Consider the following 23321-nt stretch of genomic DNA (forward strand, 5'->3'; position numbering starts at 1 on the left):
GAAAGGAATACATTAATGGGACGCCGTTCTTCATTTTATTGACACAACTGTGCTACTGCCCAGATCAATGAGAGGTTCTGGGTACAGCTGGCATTAGTGTGCTCCAAAAAAAAAAAAAAAAACACCCTTTCATGCAAATAGTCATATTCACAGAATATATGGCACCCACTGATATTTCATTCCAGCATTTATACAGAATATTGGCACCCCACATTTCACCCAATGAGCATGGTACACATTGGATTCCCATCCCCTCACAACAACCCTGAAAGGTAGTTTAGGCTGAGACAGTGGCAGTGATTGGGTCAAGCTAACAGTCGCAGTAGTTAGAGTGTTGGCCTAAGATAAGGGAGTCCTGGGTTCAAATCCCCAATCTGCCATGCAGCTTGTGAGGTGACCTTGGGCCTGCCACTCTCTTAAAGGTAGCCTTTAAATTAAAAATTAAATTTAAAAGGAGATTCATGTCCAATGTCCTGAGCTCTTTGGAGGAGATGTAGGATAACAATGTACTGGACTGATGGGTCATCCACGACCAAGTTACACATTTCTGAGTCAATAGGTTTAGAAGGCTGTAGCTCTATTTACAACGGCATTGCCAATAAGCTTCCTAGTTTCAACATTATTTCCACTCCACCAAGCTAGGAGTGATTCCGCACACATTGGATAATGCACTTCCAATCCCCTTTATAGATCATTTGGAATGGATTTTTTCATGTGCAGAACAAAACATCCACCTCAAACAATTGATAAAGTGCTTTGAAAGTGCATTATCCAACGTGTGCGATCTTTGATTTCAATGTCTGCGAGTGTTTGAAAGTAGCTTCGTACTAACCTGTTCGGCAGTATCCAATGGGATTCGAGCAGCTTTACTGGATATAGCAGTCATGGGCATGTAGTTTTGGACTATTTAATTTCTATAGCTGGATAATTAAAAAGATAAAAATCATACTTCCAAAAAAACTCTCTCATAAAATAAAATGATCTTGTGATTGATAGAGGCAAAGGGAGAAGCATAATAAAAGGAAGCTGAAGAACGAGACAAATACAAAATTCATTACCAAAGCTGCTGCCGGGTCTCACGACTGATTATCTAACTAAGTGAATCGCATGTTTTGGAGGTAGTTATTTTGGCTTCAGGATCAATGTATTTTGGAAATCATAGAACATTTGTGTACTTTCTTTGTTTGTAGAAACCAGATGTGTAACAACAACAACAAAAACAACAACAACAGTAACCTTGTGCTTATATACTGCTCTTCTGGTCAGATGAATGCCACACTCAAAGTCAGTGTCATTATTATCCCCACGAACAGACAACCTGTGAGGTGGGTGGGGCTGAGAGAGCTCTGAGAATCTGTGACTCACCCAAGGTCACCCAGCTGGCTGTCAGTCCCTGGCAGTTAGATCCCCAAGTTCTCCACAGTTAACACACGGGTGTTCCAGTTGAAGTAACTTTATTAGAGATCCATTCAGTACAAAGTGCTTAGATAGTGAAATTGGCAGAAGTGACGTATGGCTAGCAATGTTAGTTATAGGGAATATTCCTCCCTTTGGGAAAGAGGACCGTTAACAGGGGGGAGTTGGAGTGAGACATTGTTTTAGAGTAGACAGTGAGAAAGATGAACTATCTTTGGTTCTCAAGGATACATTTTGAGCCAGTTTCAGCTGGCAGTCAAGGACACTGGAACGAGAAAAAGTAAACTTTTGCAAGATAACCTACTGGCATTGCAGCAATAAAGAACTTCCCATACTCTCAGAGACCAGAGGCACAGCCAACATACATTCATGGCAGATATGCAGAAGTCATATAGGACACTGGCTTCGAGGAGTGAGGAATCAAACCTGGTTCCTCCAGATTATACAGTCCTGCTACTCTTAACCACTACAGCAAACTGGCTCTCTGTAAGGGTTTTAGGAAACAACACTAGAGCTCTGGATCAGTCAGTACCATAGTCTGGTTGTAGGTTCAGAACTGACAAAAGGATTTATTTTTCCCCCACACAAATGTCTTATGAAACTCGCTGCCACAAGATGTTACTAGCAGTTTAAGAAAGGGCAGGGAGATTCATGGATAGCTCTAGTTACAGACATAATAGTTAAAAACAAAATCCTGGTAAGAAGTTATGCAATGTTTGTGACTGCAACCGTTTTGACTGACCATGCTAGCAATCCAACAGTGATCCTCAATCTGGTATCCACTTCTTTCTTCCTCAAAGCAAAGAGTCACATCATTGGAGCTGGATGTACTTCAGAAGAGACCCGAAGGCATTGCTTTGGTGTCTTCAAGGAACACCAAGTTTGAAAGAGCTGCCTCCATTATGGAAGGCTGTTTGGCTTGGAACCTCCCAACATTTTGCGATTGGCCCCACCCTCATGGATGCCATTTTGTGGTTGGATGTTCCCCATATGGCAGCTATCTTGTGTTGGCGCCAGCTACCTGTTCTCAAAGTACCTATAGGCTCAGCAAGGTTGGAGACCACTGGTCTAACTTTGAGCTGCTGTAGTGTAATGCTTGAGTGGATGGGTTGCAAATCAGCAGTCCGCTGGTTTGAATCCCACTACTGCCATGATCTCAGCAGGTGGCCTCCAGGAAGCTATTCCTCTCAGCCCCAGCTGTATTTGGTTTGTGGGGCTGTTCTGGTTTCTGGTGTGAGATTACAGATGCCAGTGCTCAGTCCGTAGGAACTTTGTTTTATTTTGTTTTAATTATTTTTATCTAGTCTTAGCCTACTTTATCTAGTTTTAATTATTTTTATTAGGTATACTGAGGTCTACATCTGGTTGAACTTGTCAGCCAGCCAGCAGCAACAAACTTTTTCTTCTTCACTCCCCTCTCCTGTTAAACAGGAGGGGGAGGGTTGTATGTAGACGCTGGTTAGCTTTTCTCTACCTCTGTTAATCTCTTAACTTTTACCCTTTTTTCAAGCTTCCATATACTTTACACATTATATATCGTATGCTAATTTTTATCTTTGATATTACACTCTCTTTTAAAAACCTCTAGCCTTGATTTCCTTTCCTTTCTTTTCTCTCCCTTTCCTTCCACTCAGGCGACTTATTGCTCCCTCCACCCCTCCACCCCCTTCTTCATCAGGTGAAGTGCAATTTAGAAAGCTTTGGGGGAGTTTTGACCTCTAGTTCATTACTGGTAGCAGTTTATCACTTTTCAGGTCTACCTTGTCTTCTCTTCATTTTTGTGTGTGTGCTTAATGCCAAGTTTTATTTAGTGCCAGTTACGGACTCTCCCCCCAAGATGGGCAGGGTACAGAGGTATGCCTCATTCATTGAACAGCTAGCTTTTAACACGTATGCATGATGGATTAGAGCAACACAGCTGGACGTGTTGGCAAGAGGACTCTGGGGGGAGCCAGCACTTTGCAGCTCAGTCGCTGGACTCACCCAAGGTGAGACGATCGAGGAGGTACTCGCCCAGGCCATCCTCACTGGCACGCATACACTTCAGGTTGGTCAGGTGATCCTCCAGCTTCTTGATCAGCTTCGCCTCCTCATCAAGGTAGTGAGAGCCAAGCTACAAGTGACACCTGACACTTGCCAGTTTCCCTCAAGTTTTGATGGGAAATGTAGGCGTCCTGGTTTTACAGCTTGGCTCTCCATTACAGCTGCAAGACCAGGATGCCTACATTTCCCATCAAAACTTGAGGGAAGCTGACAAGTGTCCAACCTGTGTCAGGCATCACTTGTAGCTTGGCTCAGAGTCTCTAGGAAGTCACATATACGAGAATCCACATGGCGAGAAGCAATTTGGTGCAGTTCCAGCAGGGCCTGCTTCACACTCTTCTCCAGCTGAAGGCCATGGCAGAGGCTCCGTTCCCCCATTCATCCTGCTCTGGTTTTTTGACATCCTGCAGGACAGCTCTCCCTCCACGACGGTTTTGGAAGGTCAACAGTTTCTCAGCTTGTTCACGTTTCTCTTCAGACAGATGCCAGAAAAAGGATGCAAACTTGGATAAAGCCACATCATCCCGGGTGAAATAATAACCCAGAGACAGGTAGGCGTAGCTGGCATGGAGGAACTGGTTGACCAAGCGGCTGACCCCGGGTTTGCTCTCGGCGTGGTAGTTCTGGTGCACCTGGGAGGTCATGGCGCAGATGGAGGCAGAGGGCAGGTTAGCTGGACTGGTGGAGAAATGGAGGATGGGGCAGCCGTGGCCAAGAGCAAGAGCTCCTTCTCTTCATTTATTCTGATTCTGGGTTCCTTTTCGTTGGCAACAAAAGGAAGACAAGAAGTAAACTGGCCATTTTGTGATAAGTAAGGGTGTCTGCTATGTTAAGGCTGTTGTTGCCCTCCCTTACTCTGTTTTGTTGCGTCCTACTCTATTTTACACATTCCCTGCTCTGTTCCTAATCTGTTAACAGTTTATTTTTAACTCATTTTAACTTGTTTCTACATTTTTAAAAAGCTTGTTTTAAATTTGCTTCAATTTGTTTCAAGGTTGGGAGAGGGGTGGATATTTATCTATTCATTTATTTATTTTTCCCTAGGGGTAGTGTGATATTAAAGGCACTAACCTTAATATAAATTTGAATATAGATGAACTTATATAGAAGAGTTTATTATGAACCGTAAGCATAACTGCCCCTTTGAGGACCTTACGACTCCCTCTCCTAAACAAAGTAGGGCAGAAGATCCTCTGAGATCTCACGATATAATTTTGAAAATAGTTTTTTTTAATAATAAAAAGTTTATTTTAAAAGAAAACAGAAATGGCAGTGGAAAGTGCATAGAAACTTATATAAAATACAAAGCACTACATTTGAGTTATTTGAACTGCAACAGAAAATTATATTCAAAATATGTAAGAGCACAACTAGCTTATATAATAGTTCTCGTCCCCTCTCCTTGATTGTTTATACCCAAACTTTATAATATCAGTCATCTCTATATTTTAATCAGTTATCTCTATATTAAGATTACTTTAATTTTTCTTAATTTTGACCTAAGTAATCAAAGAAATCTTTCCATTTTTTTCATTTTCTGGAATTCCGATATTGGTCTACTGTGTGCATAAGAATTTAGCCATTGATGTATATTCATACAGCTTCTCTATCCACTTAGACATATCAAGGCAGGAATCTGTTTTCCATTTTGCTGCATATAGTACTCTTGTAGCTGTCACCATATACTGGAAGAGATCTCCCTCTTCTTTTGTAACTTTATTCGGTAAGACATGTAATAACATATTTTTGGGGTTCAGCTCAAACTTGAGCTTGAAAATCTTTTTCATCTCTTCATGTATTTTTATCCAATATCTTCATGCTTCCTTGCATGTCCACCACATGTGATAAAATGTTGCATCTTTGCATTGACATTTCCAACACTGTCCACTATAATCCTTATTAATTCTCTCAATAACTTTGGCATCTAAGGGCCAAGCTACACATGACGAATGACACTTGAATGGCAAGTGTATTTCTCCCTGTTCACTTGCCCTCCACTCAATCCACTTGCCGTTCAAGTGTCATTCGTCATGTGTAGCTTGGCCCAAAAGAACATTTTATACAATGCTCTCTTAACAATTGGCAATCTGTAAATTTAATATCTTCGGTCCGTAGACTTTCCCATTGATCCATGGAAATGATTTCTCCGAATTTTTTCATCCATTGTAACATACAGTTGTTAACTTGTTCCATTTCTTCTACCTCCAATAAATTCAATTGGTTCTTTAATTGCTTGATTTCTTTCCATTTATCTTTATCCTTTCTTGTTTTATATTCTTGTTCCAGTTTCTTCGGTTTTTGAATTAGATTATCCACAACTCCCAACCTTTCTTTTTTCTTTAGGGACGCTATTGTAACAAGGCCCCTCTTATGTAGACTTTACTGGCTTCCCACATTGTTATTGGATTAACATTAATTCCGTACAGTGGAACATTTCCATACAGTGTAACATTTATTTATGTCATTTATTTATCTTGAAATAGTTTCTTTCCCAACTCCTACATTCAGTTCTTGCCTACATTTTTGTAAGACATCCTCCTGTAGCAATAAAGTGTCATTTAATCTCTGTCTTTCTTTCTTGCTTCCGCTTTGACAAATTACCTTTATCAGATTATGATCTGCTAGAGTCCTTGGGAGAAATTCTGCCATATCCACTTCTGTCAATAAGCTTTTGGATATCCAACACATATCTATATTGAGGTACGATTGATGCCTATTTGAAAAGAATGTATAATCACTTTCTTTTGTGTGCAACTGTCTCCAAACATCTTCCAGTTCCAAAGTAGACATATAGTTGCATACACACTTGGGAAGATTCCCTCCCAACCCTATAGATCTATATATTTTTGAATCCAGCACACCATATCTCCAAAGATCAAAATCTCTCCTTTTTGAAAATTTAATTGTCAGCTCCCATGCTGGGGTTGTTGGAGCCTTGGGGGGGGGGGGGTCACCCTCCAATTTGCCACCTAATGTGGACAGGCCCCAGGTTGATCTCAGAATGGGAGGAGGAGGAGGGGGGTTGACAGCACTTTAACTCTCTCTCTCCCCCCTGGCTAGGTAGTCATCTTTGGGTGAGGCTCTTGCCCATTCGCTTGAGGCTCTGATGGGGCCTCATCTTCTCAGGGGCTTGCTTCATGCCCCCAAAGGTTCTCCCCCACCATGCTTCTTACTTCAGGCCCCTGGGCCCCCGGAAGCCTCTGCCTCGACTTGGGCTGGGTGAGGCTTCCTCCTGCCAGTGCAGCGGCACTCGGTGCAGATCTCAGGCTGGCGGGTCCTTCTCTGGCTGTCACAGCTGCCGCTGATGTTTCTCCCAGTCCAGCATTGGCAGAGTCCTTCTCGGCCACCAGCAGGCCTTCCTGCCTTGCAGAGCTCCTCGCTGCCCCCCTGGGCCTCTGGGACTCCTGCAGTAGTGACGGTGGAGGTAAGCCCGTGTAGAGGGAGTTGCCCCAACCTCTGGATACTAATAATGCCTGAAAATATCTCTCATAGAACTTCTTTTTACCATTATTTGGTGCATATATTGACGTCAGTGTCCATACTTGTCCATCAGAAAGCCTTATTTTTAAAATCAAATATCTTCCATCGTCATCTTTTAATTCTTGGAGAATCTCCAGGCTTTGATTATATTGCCACATCCTTTTTCTTCACTTGTGATAATGATGTATAGACCTTGTCCAATTTTTTATAATTTAATAGATGTTCTTGATCTTTTAAAATATGGGTTTCCTGAATACACACAATATCTGCTTTTAATTTCCTCAATTGATTGAAACTTCTTGATATTTTAGAAGGAGAATTTAGATCATTTACATTAGCTGAAATTATCTCAAGTCTGTTCATTTTTCTTTCTTTTTTTCTTTTCCCCTTTTCGCTTGCTGATTGCTCCTTCTTTCTCTCACGTTGAGGTGTTAACGTCTTCTGAGCTCGATGCTTAATTACTGTTGTCTGTTTCCAGATCTTGTAGAAGTGCCTCTGCTTCTATAACAGATGTTATTGTTTTCTCGCCTTGACTCAAAAATATTTCTAGCCCACAGGGGATTTTTCAGTGGTATCTTGTTTCTTTCTGCTGCTGAACTTTTGTCAGGTTCCCAAATTCTCTTCGTTTCTTTACTGCATTTGGTAGTAAGTTTTGGAATATTTGTATTTCTTTTCCTTCTACTTATAAGGATTCCTTCCTCTGTTGTATGAGAATGGTGTCCTTTGATTTTTTTTATGTGAAAAGGTAGCCAGTATATCTCTTGGCACTTTTTGCTGAGTTAAGTACTTAGAATTAATTTAGAAGATTTGTTTAGTTCCTGGGAAGTCACCTTGAACCTTCAAATAGTTCTGAATTAATTTTTGGAATTTATTTTCTAATTCCTGGTCTCCAAATGCTTCCAAAATTCTGTGAAATCTTTAATTATTACTCCTGAGTTTAATTTCTAAAGTCTCTATTCTTTGATCTGCTTCCGTCAGGGAACTTGCTTGCTGCTGTTGTGATGATTTGATTTGCTCTTGTGCCTCTTTCAGTTCTTTCTGTTGATTTTTGATATTCAAGAAATCAAAATATTCATTTTGTTTATTTTCTTGAAACTTCAGTTCTTAAGTTTTGTATGTCTTTCCTGATTTCTGAAAATGTCTTGTGTTTTCTGCTCTGTTTTCTGTAACTGTGTTGATACTTCTGATTTCATGCTGCACCTCTCCCACCGTGTCCTTGGTCTTCTGTACTAGTTCTGTAGTTAATGTCCGAAACTGCTGTGAGATAGAGGACAGATCCTTCTCTGCTATTAATTATATTTCATCTTCAGAGCAGAGTTCAAATTTATCTTTTCTTGTACTTTTTGCCATTCTCTTTAGCCAGCCTCCTTCATCTTCTGATAGCCACTAACAATCTTTCCATATGACAGTATATTCAAAACAATATACTTATACAATCCCACAATCATATCACAGAGCTGCCAGACATTCCCAATCTTTAAGTAAATTATAAACTGGTTTAGTATATAATTATTATATTCTTATACACTATAGATACCAGATACATATAAAAGGCATACATAAATAATAATAAAAGAAAAACCCTGTAAAGCATATTAAATGTTGAATAAAGCCAACAGAGAGCAGGTGTTGAATGACACTATAATTTTGAAAATAGTTTTGATGCCTTACAACCAGGGCTTTATTTCTAGGAAAAGAGGTGGTGGAACTCAGTGGGTTGCCCTTGGAGAAAATGGTCACATGGCTGGTGGCCCCACCCCCTGATCTCCAGACAGAGGGGAGTTTAGATTGCCCTCCACACCATGGCATGGAGGGCAATCTAAACTCCCCTCCATCTGGAGATCAGGGGGCGGGGGCACCAGCCATGTGACCATTTTCAAGAGTTTCCGGAACTCCATTCCACTGCGTTCCAGCTGAAAAAAAAGCCCTGCTTTCAACTGACCATGAATTACCTTCCCTCATTAAATAACATAGACACAGATAGTGCCCGCAATCATTTGAACAATAAGAGGCAGCCACAAATTCAGATGATCTGCAGAACAGGTTTCATCAATCTGAGACACTCAAGCATGGGGATTCAATCCTGAATTTGCTAACATTGCAAACCTTCCTCATTGCAGATACTTTAAGTAAAATCTATGGGAAAATAGATCATATCTCCATTCAAATTCTAAACAGCAATGTGGAGAAAAAATGGGAGATAGCACATAATCTTACAAAAGACCCCGCCTACTCCTGATCCCTGTAGAATTGTGCTGGATATCCATTGTTTTAGAGGGAAATTATTAATTGGAGTAATAAATGGCTCATAAAGAAGCATTTAGCATTCCTTCTGAATTTACATCCTGCTCCAATCGATTTAAAATATTATGACAATTTGTCTAGTAACCTCCATTCCTATAGATTAATGCTTTTATTCTAGTCCTCAAAGCTCCTATCTTTAATCATATTAAATAGTCGTTTCTCAGCCATTACATATTTCCCCAACATCCTCTTAAAACCACTGTAGTAACCCCCTTTTCCCTTCAAAGTCTTTACATTTTTTTCTTATAAAAGAATCTAGATTATATAAAAATGATAGTAGCAGACCCTTAATAGTTAGGAGGTAGGCCCCTAAACCCCCGGATATCCCACTAATTGCCTTAACCGAATCACCCATTTTATCAGAGGCCAGAAAAGTGCCTGAATAGCAAAGGGTGAGGGAAACTCAAAACTGTACTCTAATAACCTCAAAGGATAATGTTCTAGATGCTATCAATGAAAGCTTTTAAAATTCTTTTGAGACCCTCCCTATTGAAGAACAGACCAATATTATTAAGAGATTTAAACTATGAGATCAATTTATTAAAGTTCAACAGAGGAACGCAACTAAACTGGCTAATAATGACAAGAATAACAATAATAATATTAAGAGTAGTGTAGTAATATTAAAATATTAAGTTGGAAGGTGGCCGGCTGGAACACTAAATGATTCTTTTCCAAAGTTAACTCTTTCCTATCTACTTTTGACATTATCTTAATACAAGTGACTTGGCTAAGTAACCCCATAACCTTCCCAGGATATATTACCAAGTGACTTGGCTAAGAAACCCCATAACCTTCCCAGGATATATTACCTTTTTTAAGGAGGTCCAAAAGGGAAAGAATGGGGGAAAACCGAGAGGTGGGTTGGCCTGCCTCATTTAATCTACCCTTAATATTTCTGGATTGAAAGTGATGGCCTCTTTTGACCAGCTTTGGCTGTCTTGATATGATTGGTTGACTTTTCTTTTATAATAATGTCAATCTATATCCCCTCAACTCAAAACTGACATGTTCTAACCACTTACTGCTCCTCCTTTTTGGAAATTTATGATAATCAGTTTAATAATGACCCAATTCTTATTGCTGGGGACTTCATCGCTAGAATCGGTCAAGACGATGAGTGTCTAGTCCAAAAATGGCTAGGTTGTGGACTAGTAGAAACCATTTCCCCTTATCTGTATAATAGTTTGCCAAAGAGAAGATAATGCTGCAGGCCTCAAATTGTTTGATTTTTCCACGCAAAGAGGGTTGGGTATCTTAAATAGACAAAGAGAAATTGATGGAACGGGCAATTTCACTTTCTTTGGTCATAAGTGGGCCAGTTCAATTGACTATTTCATCATCACAGCCCATCATTTCAATCTAGTTGAGAGAATTAATATGGAAGAATATATTGGGGGGATCATCTTCCAATTTCTCTCAGCCTTTGGACCCCTGTGGATAGTTGTCTGTGTTATAAACATTTGTTCTATCTAGCTGATAAGTAGGCATTTACTTGCTGTATCCAATGGTCTCCCACCATTTGGGGTGGTGGTGGTTAATTGTAATATTTTATTGGAAAACAAATATACAACTTGGAATGGTTTTGAGGCAAGTTGTGCCATAAACAGATTCTTTGAAAATAAGTGACTGAACAAAAAAGTTAAAAGCATAATAGCCATAGAAGAAAATGTCTTCTGGTACAGGACCAGCAGTACAAAAAAATAGTACGAGTACCTTGATAATACACCCGTTTTGCAATAGTGCAAACTTTTTACTTCCATATTGTTGAGTGTTCATAATCCACACAGAGTTAAGGCTGCATTTCAACAACGTGCTAAGTTTCCTGAAATAACTAATTTTAAATATGCATAACCTAGATGTTCCCTCATTTAACCAACACCATCTAGCTGTAGAAGGGTTGAAGGGCTTAAATATCCTAAGCCACATGCAAACATTTGTTACTGTGATCATTTCCCCAAAATATCAGGATGACAGATAAAGGGGAAAACATGGAGGACTGAATTTGTTACTATACATGCATATTCTAACTTACAGATAAGTTGGAAACAGAGAAAAAGGCAAATAAACAATTTGTACAAGATATTTAACACATTCTGTACAGTGTCTTCACTTTGCTGTCATCATTTGTACAAACTCTTCATAGTTTACTTGACCATCACCATCAAAATCTGCTTCTCTAATCAACTTCATCTGTTAACTTCTCTCCAAGATTTGTCATCACATGACAAAGTTCTGCAGCGCTATATAGCCATTACCATCCTTCTCAAATATATGAAACTAGCAACAAAGCCCATTGTGGGGAAAAAATACAACGGGCTCTAGAAAGGGGAGGGTGGGCAGGCAGGCATTCGTTCCTCCTCCATCACTGATTCCAGTTGGTGAAGGAGGGGGTCAGCATTGTCATCTGCTCCACACCTGATCTGCCTGATCTCGGCCACATGGAGGGGTGGTGGGCTTTGCTACTTGCTCCATGCCTGATACATGCCGGGTAAAGGGAAGGTATTGCCTCCTGTTCTGCTCCTGATCTCAGCTGGCTGAAGGGGGATGGGCATTGCCATCTGCTCCGCTCCTAATACCAGGTACAACAAAGGACCAAGTCCACGGGAAGTAAAATGCAATACTCAACAGTAAATTTACAAAAGGTATATTCAAAGTGCAAGTGCTATAAATAGTGAAAATTCATACACATTGTGAATTCATACCCATACATTCATTCCATAGTCATCACAGATTATGAGCTTTCAAGAGTGTTGGTGATGAAATAACGTCGGATTGTGCTCTGTCCTGACCTGATGGAGGTATATTTTCATTTAATTTTGTTATAATCCATGGCACAAGAACAATTATTCTGGATATGAAAGCAGTTTTGAACTTTGTATTTTAGTGAACTGCACGCTCCTGATGAAGGAATCACGAAATCTGCAGCGTGAAGCCGGCCCCAGATTGGGCGTGGTTTGGAACTTTGCTTTTCATTTCCAACTGTGTCGCTCCTCATTGATCTGGAAGGACTCAGGACTGTTAGTCTTTGCACAATACCTTGTATAAGAATTCATGAAAAGACCTATGGAGTTATAGCCCTACTGTTTAATGTATATGGATGTATCTTCCCTTACAAATCTGTGATGACTATGGAATGAATGTATGGGTATGAATTTACAATGTGTATGAATTTTCACTATTTATAGCACTTGCACTTTGAATATACCTTTTGTAAATTTACTGTTGAGTATTGCATTTTACTTCCCGTGGACTTGGTCCTTTGTTGTACCTGTGACTGGAGGGGAGTAGCCATCTGTTTTTCCTCCGCTCCTAATACCAGCTGGGTTAAGGCAGGGGGTGAGCATTGCCACCTTCTCTGCTCCTAATACCAGCTGGGTTAAGATGGGGGTGGGCATTGCCACTTGCTCAGCTCCTAATACCAGCTGGGTGAAGGCAGGGGGTGAGCATTGCCACCTGCTCTGCTCCTAATACCAGCTGGGTTAAGATGGGGGTGGGCATTGTCACCTACTCCACTCCTAATACCAGCTGGGTTAAGGCACTTTAAGGTGAGCATTGACACCTGCTCCATTCCTAATACCAGCTAACCAACAGTGGAAACCACACTGGAGGATCCAAATCAATAACTACCACACTAAAGTAAATATTTGTTCGTATATTCCGTGCTCAGTGAACCTCAATAGAAACATTAAACAATCTATTCCAAAATACAGAACAATAATTTACATTCCATACAGTGAATAATACACATTTTAGTAATTTTCACAAAGACAATTTTAACACAGCTATAATAGCGACAGCTCCAAAATGAATATTTATTCAATCCTTTTAATAGCTCAAATCCCCATCTTTGACGTACAGAAGTCTCATCAATTGGGTATAGAACCTAAGAAAATGCAGCATGATATTCGCTAGTGCGCACAAGGCTAATAATTTTTGTTGGTGTACACAAGGCTATTCATAAAGTCTAGTTGTATGTTTCAGGTGGCTGAGAAGATATCAAAGCCCTTGTCTGGCGTGGACTCTACAAGGGGCCGGCTGATGTCCAACTTGTTTCCCTCTGCTTCATCAGGAGTCCCTCGTCAGAACCACCATCGACAATTCAATCTTAAACTGCACATATAGAGCATCTTAAACTGCATGTATAGAGCATCTCTCTGCTGTGAAGCTCTCTATACATGCTGAAGAGATGCAAAGTTTGCAGTGTACACCAACAAAAATTATTAGCCTTGTTATTAGGAGATCCCCCCTGCCGCCTGCTAGCTGATAGTTTAAAGGGTCCTGTGGCTTGCAAGGCAGGAAAGGGCCCTTTAAACTGTTAAATGCCCCTTCCCCTGCCACTGTTAAGGTCAGAAAGGGGCATTTAAACCCCACAAACCATGAACTGTTTCATAACTGGTCCAGTTCCGTGGTTCCTGGTTCATTTTTTGTTTTGTTCCGTGCCCATGTCTAGTTTCCAGTGCTCCCTTGTTCCAAGGCTGCCAACTCAAGTAAGCACAGCCCCCTGAATAACTTTTTGCTCAAAGATGTAGGGAGTGAGCGAGATGTAGGGAACTCTAAGTAGAATTTCACCCCTCTGAGCTTATTGACTTCAATGTCTTTAGCTGGGAGTGACTCTGTTTAGGACAGCACTGTGAAGCAGTTGCTAGGAAGCACAGCTTTGTTGTTCAAAAGTACTAATAGACAAACCTGAATATCTGTTAAAATGATCACATTGGAAAATTCCATTAGCAAGCTGTTCGTGCCGGTTTGACTTCTCTCCATAGCCAGAGTTATCATTGCTCTTTTTTAAAAAACAAGATTTCTTTTTACCAAAAAAAATATCAAAAATCAAAAACGGTCTCTTGAGAAAGAAACGTGTTTCCTCCCAAATATTTCTGAGCCTGCAAGGCTATTTCTTAAGAACCACAAAGGAGATGCGAAGAAGTGCTGTGCCAGAGACAGGTCTGGAAAAGATTGAAATTTTTGAAGGATCATTTGGAAACGGCAATAAAAAGAAGAGGATTTTGCTAGGTAAAGGACCGAACTCTTGAACAAAGTTACAAAATAGAGGCGATATGCTCAGGTAGCGGAATGACTTCTGCAGCAGTTTTGTTAATGGGATTTTTAAATGAAGTCATTTCTTTTTTATGCAGCAGACACAGCGGCCCTTTTTTGCCCTTAAGTCTGCCCTCCCCTGATATTTCCTTGTGTGATAGCAGCTGCTTGGCTTGTAAAAACCAGGAGGAAAAGTATTTCCCATGGCATGGAGCAGGACCGGCATCAACACTCAGCACTCGGCACATGGCGAGGTGAGGCTGCTGCCAGGGCTCATGGCTTCTGGTGACTCCCACTGCTGCTGACTCCCTCTTCACACATCTCCTCTGAGGCCTGCACTCACCCCCTTCCGCTGCCTGCTTGTGAGCACTTTGTCACCTCTGCTCCCAGCTGCACGTGCTGCCCAGCCCTGCGGGAGGAGGGCAAGTGGCTGGTGCACAATCACCAGCATTCCTGGTGGCCACAGCGGTGGCACTCCTAGCTGCACCCAGCATCATCAAGGAAAGGGGGTGCAGCAGTGTGAGCAGCTGTTACTGCAGGTGGTGGGAAAGCTTGCAAGCGGGCAAAGGCAAGAGGCACTGGCAGGTGGGGGCACATGGGTGGGAGGGCAAGAAGAGGAGCCTAGTAGTGGGCAGGTCCACTTACCCTTCCGGCAGGCGGGAAGAAGGGAGACCTAGCTCTTCCTTCCTTCTTTCTCTTTTCATCTTCTATTTGTGTGTGCTGTGCGTGCATGGTCCCGCGGCTGCACAGTTACGTCACTTCTGGTGATGTCACTTCTGGTGATGTCACCACGCAGGTGCAGGAGGGTGCATGTGCTTCACAGCAGGCCGATTTTGGCCTCAACTGGGCCCGATTTGTTCCATTTGGGGCCCAAATCGGCCTGTGGTGAAGCGCTGACGATGACATCAGTGATGTTGTTGAGCCGCCCCAGGAGTGTGTCCAGGAGGCCCGTTCCCCAGCCAGGTAAGTGGAGGCAGGTGGGTGGAGGGTGAAAGCGGGGGATCCCCAGCCCCAAACGGGGGCCCCTATCAACTCTCTGCCCAGGCTCCCTTCAAACCTGGAAATGTCCCTGGCATGGAGATAAAGATTTTGAGTGGCTAATATCTGGTGCTGATCCAGCTACTCTTAAAGACATCTCTACTGTGCCCAGTGTAGTGTAGTGGTTAGAATGTTAGACTAAATCCGGGAGATTCAGGGTCAAACTAGAAAGGAATTGAAGTGAATTGATGTGAGGGAATTAACGTTTCCAAGTGTGCAGAGACCCTCCCCTCCCTGGACTGTTTTCTTGAGTCAAATTGTATCCACAAGGGTCTCTGTATTCACTTAGTAAAGCGTCTAGTAGCACCTTTAAGACTAACCAACTTTATTGTAGCATAAGCTTTTGAGAGCCACAGCTCTCTTTGTCAGATGCAATTGTACTGTAGCATAAGCTTTCGAGAACCACAGCTCTCTTCATCAGATGCAACTGTATTGTAGCATAAGCCTTTGAGAACCACAGCTCTCTTTGTCAGATGCAATTGTATTGTAGCACAAGCTTTCGAGAACCACAGCTCTCTTCATCAGATGCAATTCTATTGTAGCATAAGCTTTTGAGAACCACAGCTCTCTTCGTCAGATGCAATTCTATTGTAGCATAAGCTTTCGAGATCCACAGCTCTCTTCATCAGATGCATCTGATGAAGAGAACTGTGGTTCTCGAAAGCTTATGCTACGATAAAGTTGGTTAGTCTTAAAGGTGCTACTGGACTCTTTACTCTTTTGCTACTACAGACTAACACCGCTAACTCCTCTGGATCTGTATTCACTTAAGCAGCGTGCAAAGGGACAGCTGCATAATTTAGCTTTGACTTACAGGCTTGTGTCAAGGAAATTGCTTTTATTGTCTCACTAAGCTTTTGTGTTGCTTGATGCTTGTTAAATGGATTTAGTTACTGTTTAAGTACATTTACTTGGGAACTGCAGCTAGTGCTGGGGTCAGGAATTTGAGAGCAGAAGCTGAGATGACAACAATTGTGCATCTTCATCACAGTGTAAAAAGTATATCATGTGCACTTCTGTTATTCAAATCAAGGTAATGTGGATAAAGGAGAGAACATTGACCCTTTGTTCATTCGTTCGTTCGTTCGTTCTTTCCTTCCTTCCTTCCCAAAACCAGATTTATCTCTATTTCAGACTTCCACCCAACAATAGGGAGTATTTTCTTTCCACAGATGCTCTGTATATGCAATACTATTATGGAATTAGCAGTTCAAAACAACTTTATACCGTTTGGCAGCAAGTCATCAAGTACAGGTGTCTTACCGTTTCTCATATTTGTAATTGTATTATACAGTTCCTCTATTTCTGTAGGTCTCTGAAAAATGTGAATTTGTATCTGCAATACTTATGAAACTTGAAGGTTGTTTAGAAATGCATCTATTGTTTTTTGCATATATGCTTCAGGAGTGCATAATTCTGAATAAAAGGATTATTTTTTTAAATTAAAAAAAAACAGATTTGTGGCACTGTTGTTAGCATGTAATGTGGGAGGAGGGGAATGTGCCGCTTTAAATCTCCTCTCTTTTTATCCCTTTTTGAAATACTAATAAAGTGGAAAACCTACTTTTGATCCATGAAACTGTATAGCTTCACAGGCTAAACCCAGTGTAAACCTTTCAGTTGAAGCCAAATCAACAAAGAGCATATAACTTTCCTTTTGCAGAGAGTGATGGACAGTGATGTGCGCTTTGCCCATTGGCATTTGGTTGGCATGAAGAAGCCTGGAGTGTCTTCAAGGGAATGCTGTTGCTTTGGGGGAACAGTTGCTACTTTATGATGAACACTGTCTTGTCCATCCCCATCACACTCCCCCCCCCCCCCGTTCAGCTTGTACATAAAACAGACTTTTTAAAAAAGAGTCATCCCACATTGCGACACATCACAACACAACACAGTATGTCTCAAGTGCTTGCTGCAAGGGCCCCTCTCCCTACTTAGTATCAAGCTCCCCACGGGATTTCTTACTGCTGGTGGAGCATGACACGTTTGTTCATTTGTTCGTTCGTTCGTTCATTCATTCATTCATTCTCTCAGATGTCACTTGAAATATTGTAAAAGGCATAAAAAGTCACTGCCTCCAACTATCTAGATCAGGTATAGCCAACTCGAGATCTTCGTTTATAGCCAGCCCAGGGCCAGTTCAAGAGTGATTCCGCACACGTTGGATAATGCACGTTCAATGCACTTTATCAATCGTTTGAGGTGGATTTTTTGTTCCGCACACGAACATTCCAAATGATCTATAAAGAGGATTGGAAGTGCATTATCCACGTGTACGGAATGACTCCAAGTCTTGTAAATGACAATTATTTTGATTTTGGCTAGCATCTTGTTCCTTCTTCATTTGGCTCTGAATAGCAAAGGGAGGCACGGTGCCATTGCAGAATCTTTCCCCAAACTCAAAAAAGTGGCAGAGAAGGGAGAACTGCAGACTGATTTTTCTTCCAGGCACCTCTTTTCCACCCAATTAAAGAAACTGGCAGTTGGAAACCATCCTGTTTCTCCCTCAGCCCAGAGATCAAAAAGAAAAATTTGCTTCCGAGTAGTCCTTAACATAAATATGCAACTTGCCGCTTTATTTGATCAACAGCCCGTGAAGAGATCCATAATTTCCCCAGCCCTGGATCTATATCTCTCCGTGCTAACTGCAGACTGCTTTGAAGAGTGCAGCGCAAGTTGTGAAATCGTTAGATGGGCATCAACATGCAACTCAGCAGAAGGGGAGTCTTTGTTGCCATTTAAAAATTCCCCATCGCTGATTGTGCAAGCTCGCTCTTTCAGGCAGGCGAGTGCTTGCAGTATGTTTTAGCAGAATGCAAAATGAAGATGCCTTACCAATACCTTCTGGATTTCGTAAACTCAGCACTCAGGACTGGGGGAAAAAAACCTCCTCTTTTCTTTTCCACAGGATGTTAAATGTGCCTGTGTGCAGCCTTCTGGAGAAAGCTTTTGAAGCACCAAGTTAGAACAGATGGAAGGTCATCAAACTCTTTACTCCCTCGCTGAAAGCAAAATCCACCCACCAGCTGCACTAGAAGCTAAAGTGAGGTACTGGATAGTGGTGAATGGAGAGGACAAGCTTATAAAGTTGCCAAGCACATGCCCGGCACCCCTAGGAGTCTTGGTGGGGCAGGATATGGGAGAAAAGGACGTTGTTGACATGGAAGTGACATCACTAAAAACTCGAAGTGACATCACTGATGCTCTAAGACATGGGTTCCCAACTTTTTGAGCCTGCAGGCAACTTTGGATATCTTGTACTGGATGGTGGCTGCAATCACAAAATGGTTACCACAAAATGTCGAGTCAACCACAAAATCTCAGGAAGTGAGGCCATGTATAAACAGTGTTCCTTGCTTCAGTTTGTTTTGGGTGAATTCTCTGTTTTGACATGATTCTCTGGTTTGATGCTGGTCCCCTTGATTCATTTTGGTTCTGTTGGGGTCCCTTTTGCATTTGGAAGTGTGTCTGTGTCCACTGGAAGCCTTTCCCCTGCTTGGAAATGTTTCTCAGTGGCTGAGCAGCTTGTCCAGGGAGCGCTTGGGTTGCGGGGGGGACTTCAGTTTGTTCTGTTGGGCTTTCTGTGGGTTGATATTGCATTTAGAGGTGTGCCTTTGGCCACTTGCAGTCTTGCCACTGTGTGTTTCTGCCTGAAAGCTTGCTTGGAAACGTTTCCCGCATAGGAAACAATGGAGAGTGTCTGGATTCACCTTCTTCAGGGGCCTAGAGAGTTGGACCCCAGGTCCCAATATTCCTGAATCCTGGGAGGTCTTTAGAGGACAGACAGGAGTAGGCTTCCTGCCAATCTGGTGGAGTTTTCTTGTAAAATGCTAGCCCCAGCCCACCAGATAACCCCCAGAGAGGTTTCTCCATAAAGTATAATGGCCAAATAAATCTGGAATTCTCTGATCTGTCTTAAGCTGGATCAGAGAATCTTTCCTAGACTTCAGGAATCCTGGATTTTTTGGAATCCTGAAACCTAGAGCCAAGCTACAAGTGACTTTTTCCACGTGGAGAACACTTGATTGTTTTTGCAAGTTTTCCTGGGAACTGAAGTCCCAGTGTCCTTCCCCTCTCTGTTAGAATCGCTGCCTGAAGAGCCAGAGAAAGCTGGCGGCGGCAGCAGCAGCTTTTGCAAATCGTTCCTCCAGTCACAAGCCTGCTGGACAAGAGGGCTCCCAATGATTGTTTGGGGGTGGGCAGCTGCTACTTTCTCCCTGGGTGTCCTGCTCCCGGAGAGCTGCTCTGGAGAAAGCTGCCGTGTGGGTGAAGCTCCAGCCGCAGCGACAGTGGAAGAATCTGCTGCTGCTCTAACATGCCCTCATTCCAGTTTTTCTCCAGGAGCTCAGGAGCAGGGGAAGGGTATATTAGAGCAGCAGCAGATTCTTCCGCTATCGCTGCTGCTGGAGCTTCACTGACTCGACAGCTTTCTCCAGAACAGCTTCCCGGGAGCAGGACGCCAAGGGAGAGCGTAGCAACTGCTTGCCCCCAAATGATCATTGAGAGCCCTCTTGTCCAGCAGGCTTGTGACTGGAGGAACGATTTGCAAAAGCTGTTGCTGCCACCGGCTTTCTCTGGCTCTTCAGCCAGCGATTCTAACAGAGAGGGGAAGGACACTCAGACTTCATTTCCCAGGAAAACTTGCAAAAACAATCAAGTGTTCTCCACGTGAAAAAAGTCACTTGTAGCTTGGCTCCTAGGAATCCTGAAACTCAGTTCCAAATTTCCCAGTTTTTTTGTATGCCCACCTCTAGTTTAGAGCTACTGTAACTAGCCTTTGAAAGAACTGGGCTCATATTCTTCCTTTTCATGTGGGCTGGGAAATCAGTCACTTCCACATATAGGACATACCCCATTTGGCCATTTTGTTGAATTGTAAGCTATAGATCGTTATCTCAATGCTGTATTTGGAACCCTGGTTTGAGGGAGAGAAAATAAATCACTCTTGGTTGTGGATCAAAGGGATGGGAAGACATGAGCCAGAGGCTTTGCAAGAGTGCCATAATGACCAACCATGGTATACAACTGTCACTGTTGACATCAGTTTCTCCATCTTTGATTACAAGTATAATCCCTAAGTGTAGGAGAGAAACACCAATAGATCAAGGACAAGCAAAGGAAGAAAGTGCAAAATGATCAATATTTATTGCACAATATTTATTGCACAAAAAACCCCCATGCTTCATGGCAGAAGCCTTCTCAGGAGGAGAATCAAGCAAAGACTGTCACCAAGCCAAGCTCTCTGTTCTATGGGGGTAGCCAGAAACAGTCAAATTCTGATGTAAGCTTGTCTGGATTATCTTCTCAAGATTTCTAAAAAGAGAATGTTTGTTTAAACAGTGCTGGGCTCTTGAAGACATTAATACTGACTGTCAGATTTGGATTTTCTTCTTTCTGATCTGTTTGAGAACAGTGGCGTGCACGTTTTAAGGACTGAAATTAGTAGGTAAAGTTATTTTGATATATCAGTGCCAAGAAGTGAGGTACAGACTCTTTCATGTTGTTATTAATGATAAGCCACAAAGTTAAGACAGGATGCTTGTAATGTTACGTAAGAGGACAGTCACTCTTTAGGTGCCAACATCCCCAGTTCTGTACAGCTGAGAGGCGTGCTTTTTGCCAGTCCCAGTTGCATGGGACAGAGACTGGTTTTGTCACCAAACACAGCTTGACAAAGGGCTGTTTTTGCTCAGGGAGAGATACTTAAGCCCTTTCCTCTTTATTAGTGAGTCCCCCCCGCCCAGGCATTCCAGTTGGGTGTTTGAGATCATTTGGTCACTATTAACTTAGCATCTCTTTTGTTGTAAGGCATTTGTGCACCTTCAGTCCCCCTTCCCATAAATACTCTGTATACAAATGTTAAAGGTTTTAAGCTAAAGCCACTTTAACACCTGAAGTAACATGCTGAAACGCACTGAAGCTTCCTTCACCTCCTTTGAAAGCCGGGCCACTTAATTGTTAAGTGATCGCAAAAGCTCGGCGTTTCATACATGCCCTTCCCAATGAATGTCAGGTTAAAAAGCAACACACAATGCAGTTAGTACATTTAGCAGACCGAAGTGCCTTTAGCGTTTTCTGCAACCTTGGCACAGTCATCATCCACGTTACGATCTTGTTCCATTCCCTCACCTCTGTTCATTTTTTCCCCCTTCATGAGCAAGAAGCATCTAAGAATGCAATTCATTCCATTCATTTCATAAGAAGACAGTCGTACAATACAGAGTGGTAAAGAAGTCACATAACAGAGGACAAGGCACATTTTGTAGAAGCTCACTTGAAGTTCTAATTAGGTTTGCTTTAAGTGATGTCAAAACTATGATAAATATGCTTATTTCAAATCCTTGTGCTATTTTGCATTTTTACTTGAGGCAAGAAGGCTGGTTTGCTTCTTCCATCGCTTGAATACCTTCTGCTGGGCCTTTTCCACATGGCTTACCTTCCCTTGGAACGACCCGGAACATCGAGCAAAAAATGCGGAAGATCACGTTTCTTGCGCGAGATTTGCACGTTCTCGCGCAAATCCCGTGCACGAAAATGCAATCTTCTGCATTTTTTGCGCGATGTTCCGGGTCGTTCCAAGGGAAGGTAAGCCATGTGGAAATGGCCCTGGTCTTTCAGATGAGGCAAAAGGGCCCACAATCCACACGAAGTGTATGTTCATGTTTATATATTCCAGCAAGTCATAGCACTATCCATGCATTGAGGATCTTCAGTTTGCTGAGCTCCCGGAAGCTACCAGGAATATCCTAGAAGGAAGCAGCTGTGTAGAGGTAGGCATGGACATAAGCAAAAATGATTTGCAGCTGGTAGACTAGCCCCTGGTCTGGGAATCCCTGGATACTAGAATGCAGTGAAAGATAGGCAGTCTGTAGATGATGAAGGATATAATGGGACACCACCAGTATCCGAGACTCCATTCACTGTTAAGAAGCATAAGAAAGCAGCACAAACAGAGAGTATCACAATACACAAGTTAGCACAAAGAAATACAATTGTGAATACCTACTAAGAGCCGGACCAAACGAGACATTTTTCACGAGGCACGTTGGCACAAGTTTACCTGGGAAATGTAGGAGATGCTTTCCCCTCTCTGCCACTGCTCACTGCCTGCTGCCCTATCAGAATGTGTGTGTTTGTGTGTGGGGGTGCAGCCCCAAAGCATTCCCTCCCATCTCCTGCCTGTCGCCTCACAAACTAGAAAGGAGCTGAGGAAAAATGATAAGTTTCTTTTGGGGGACTGGGGTGGGGGGTGGGATGGAATAATGACAGAAGAAAGCAAAGGGGAAGGGAAAGGAGAAAGCGGGAAGGACCTAGAGAAACAGCTGCACCTCAGGGAGTGCGCTTTGAATGAGCTGCTGAAGGCACAAATCTTTCTTCTAGGCACAAGCCGCCCCACCCCCGATGCAAGGGCGCCCTGGAAGAGAGCAGCAGCAGCCTGCCTCAGAACAGTCTTGGGGGGCCCTCACATCCAGCAAGCTTGTGCCCGGAAGAAGGATTTGTGTCTTCAGCAGCTCATTCAAAGCACACATCCTGAGGTGCAGCTGTTTCCCCAGGTCCTTCCCGCTTCCTCCTGTACCTTCCCTACCCGACATGCTTCCCTAATGACACCATCATCTGACTGTGCTACCCTATACAATCGCTTTATCTGAATCTGCAAAGCAACATTTCCGAGCTACCCAACCCTAACCCGCCATCTCTAACGCGGGCATAAATCAGTCTATTAGTGATACACACCGGTAGGTGTAACCGCTTCTTTACTGCCGCACGTAATAAATCATCAACGGGACCAAGCTGGGCTGCTGATGCGTCAGTAGGATCAGCGATATACAGCAATCTGGGTACTGTATAGGTCTTTAACAGTTCTACTTTTTGAGTAGGTTTAAGGGGGGGGGGGCCACCACCAATCTTTTCTATCCAGACCTTCACCAAATCTACTGAGTCCACCTTACAAATACCTCTCCGTGGGTCAAGCTTAACACCTAAATATTTCTGTTCAGTTCCAA

The 23321-nt window shown here is 42.5% G+C and overlaps 1 pseudogene; it reads right to left on the bottom strand.

Moving 5' to 3' along the window:
• Positions 1-3382: 3382 nt before the first annotated feature.
• Positions 3383-4103, bottom strand: LOC129335173 (ferritin light chain, oocyte isoform-like; annotated as a pseudogene).
• Positions 4104-23321: the final 19218 nt, after the last annotated feature.

This window comes from Eublepharis macularius, chromosome 8 (assembly GCF_028583425.1).
Source record: "Eublepharis macularius isolate TG4126 chromosome 8, MPM_Emac_v1.0, whole genome shotgun sequence".
NCBI lineage: Eukaryota > Metazoa > Chordata > Lepidosauria > Squamata > Eublepharidae > Eublepharis > Eublepharis macularius.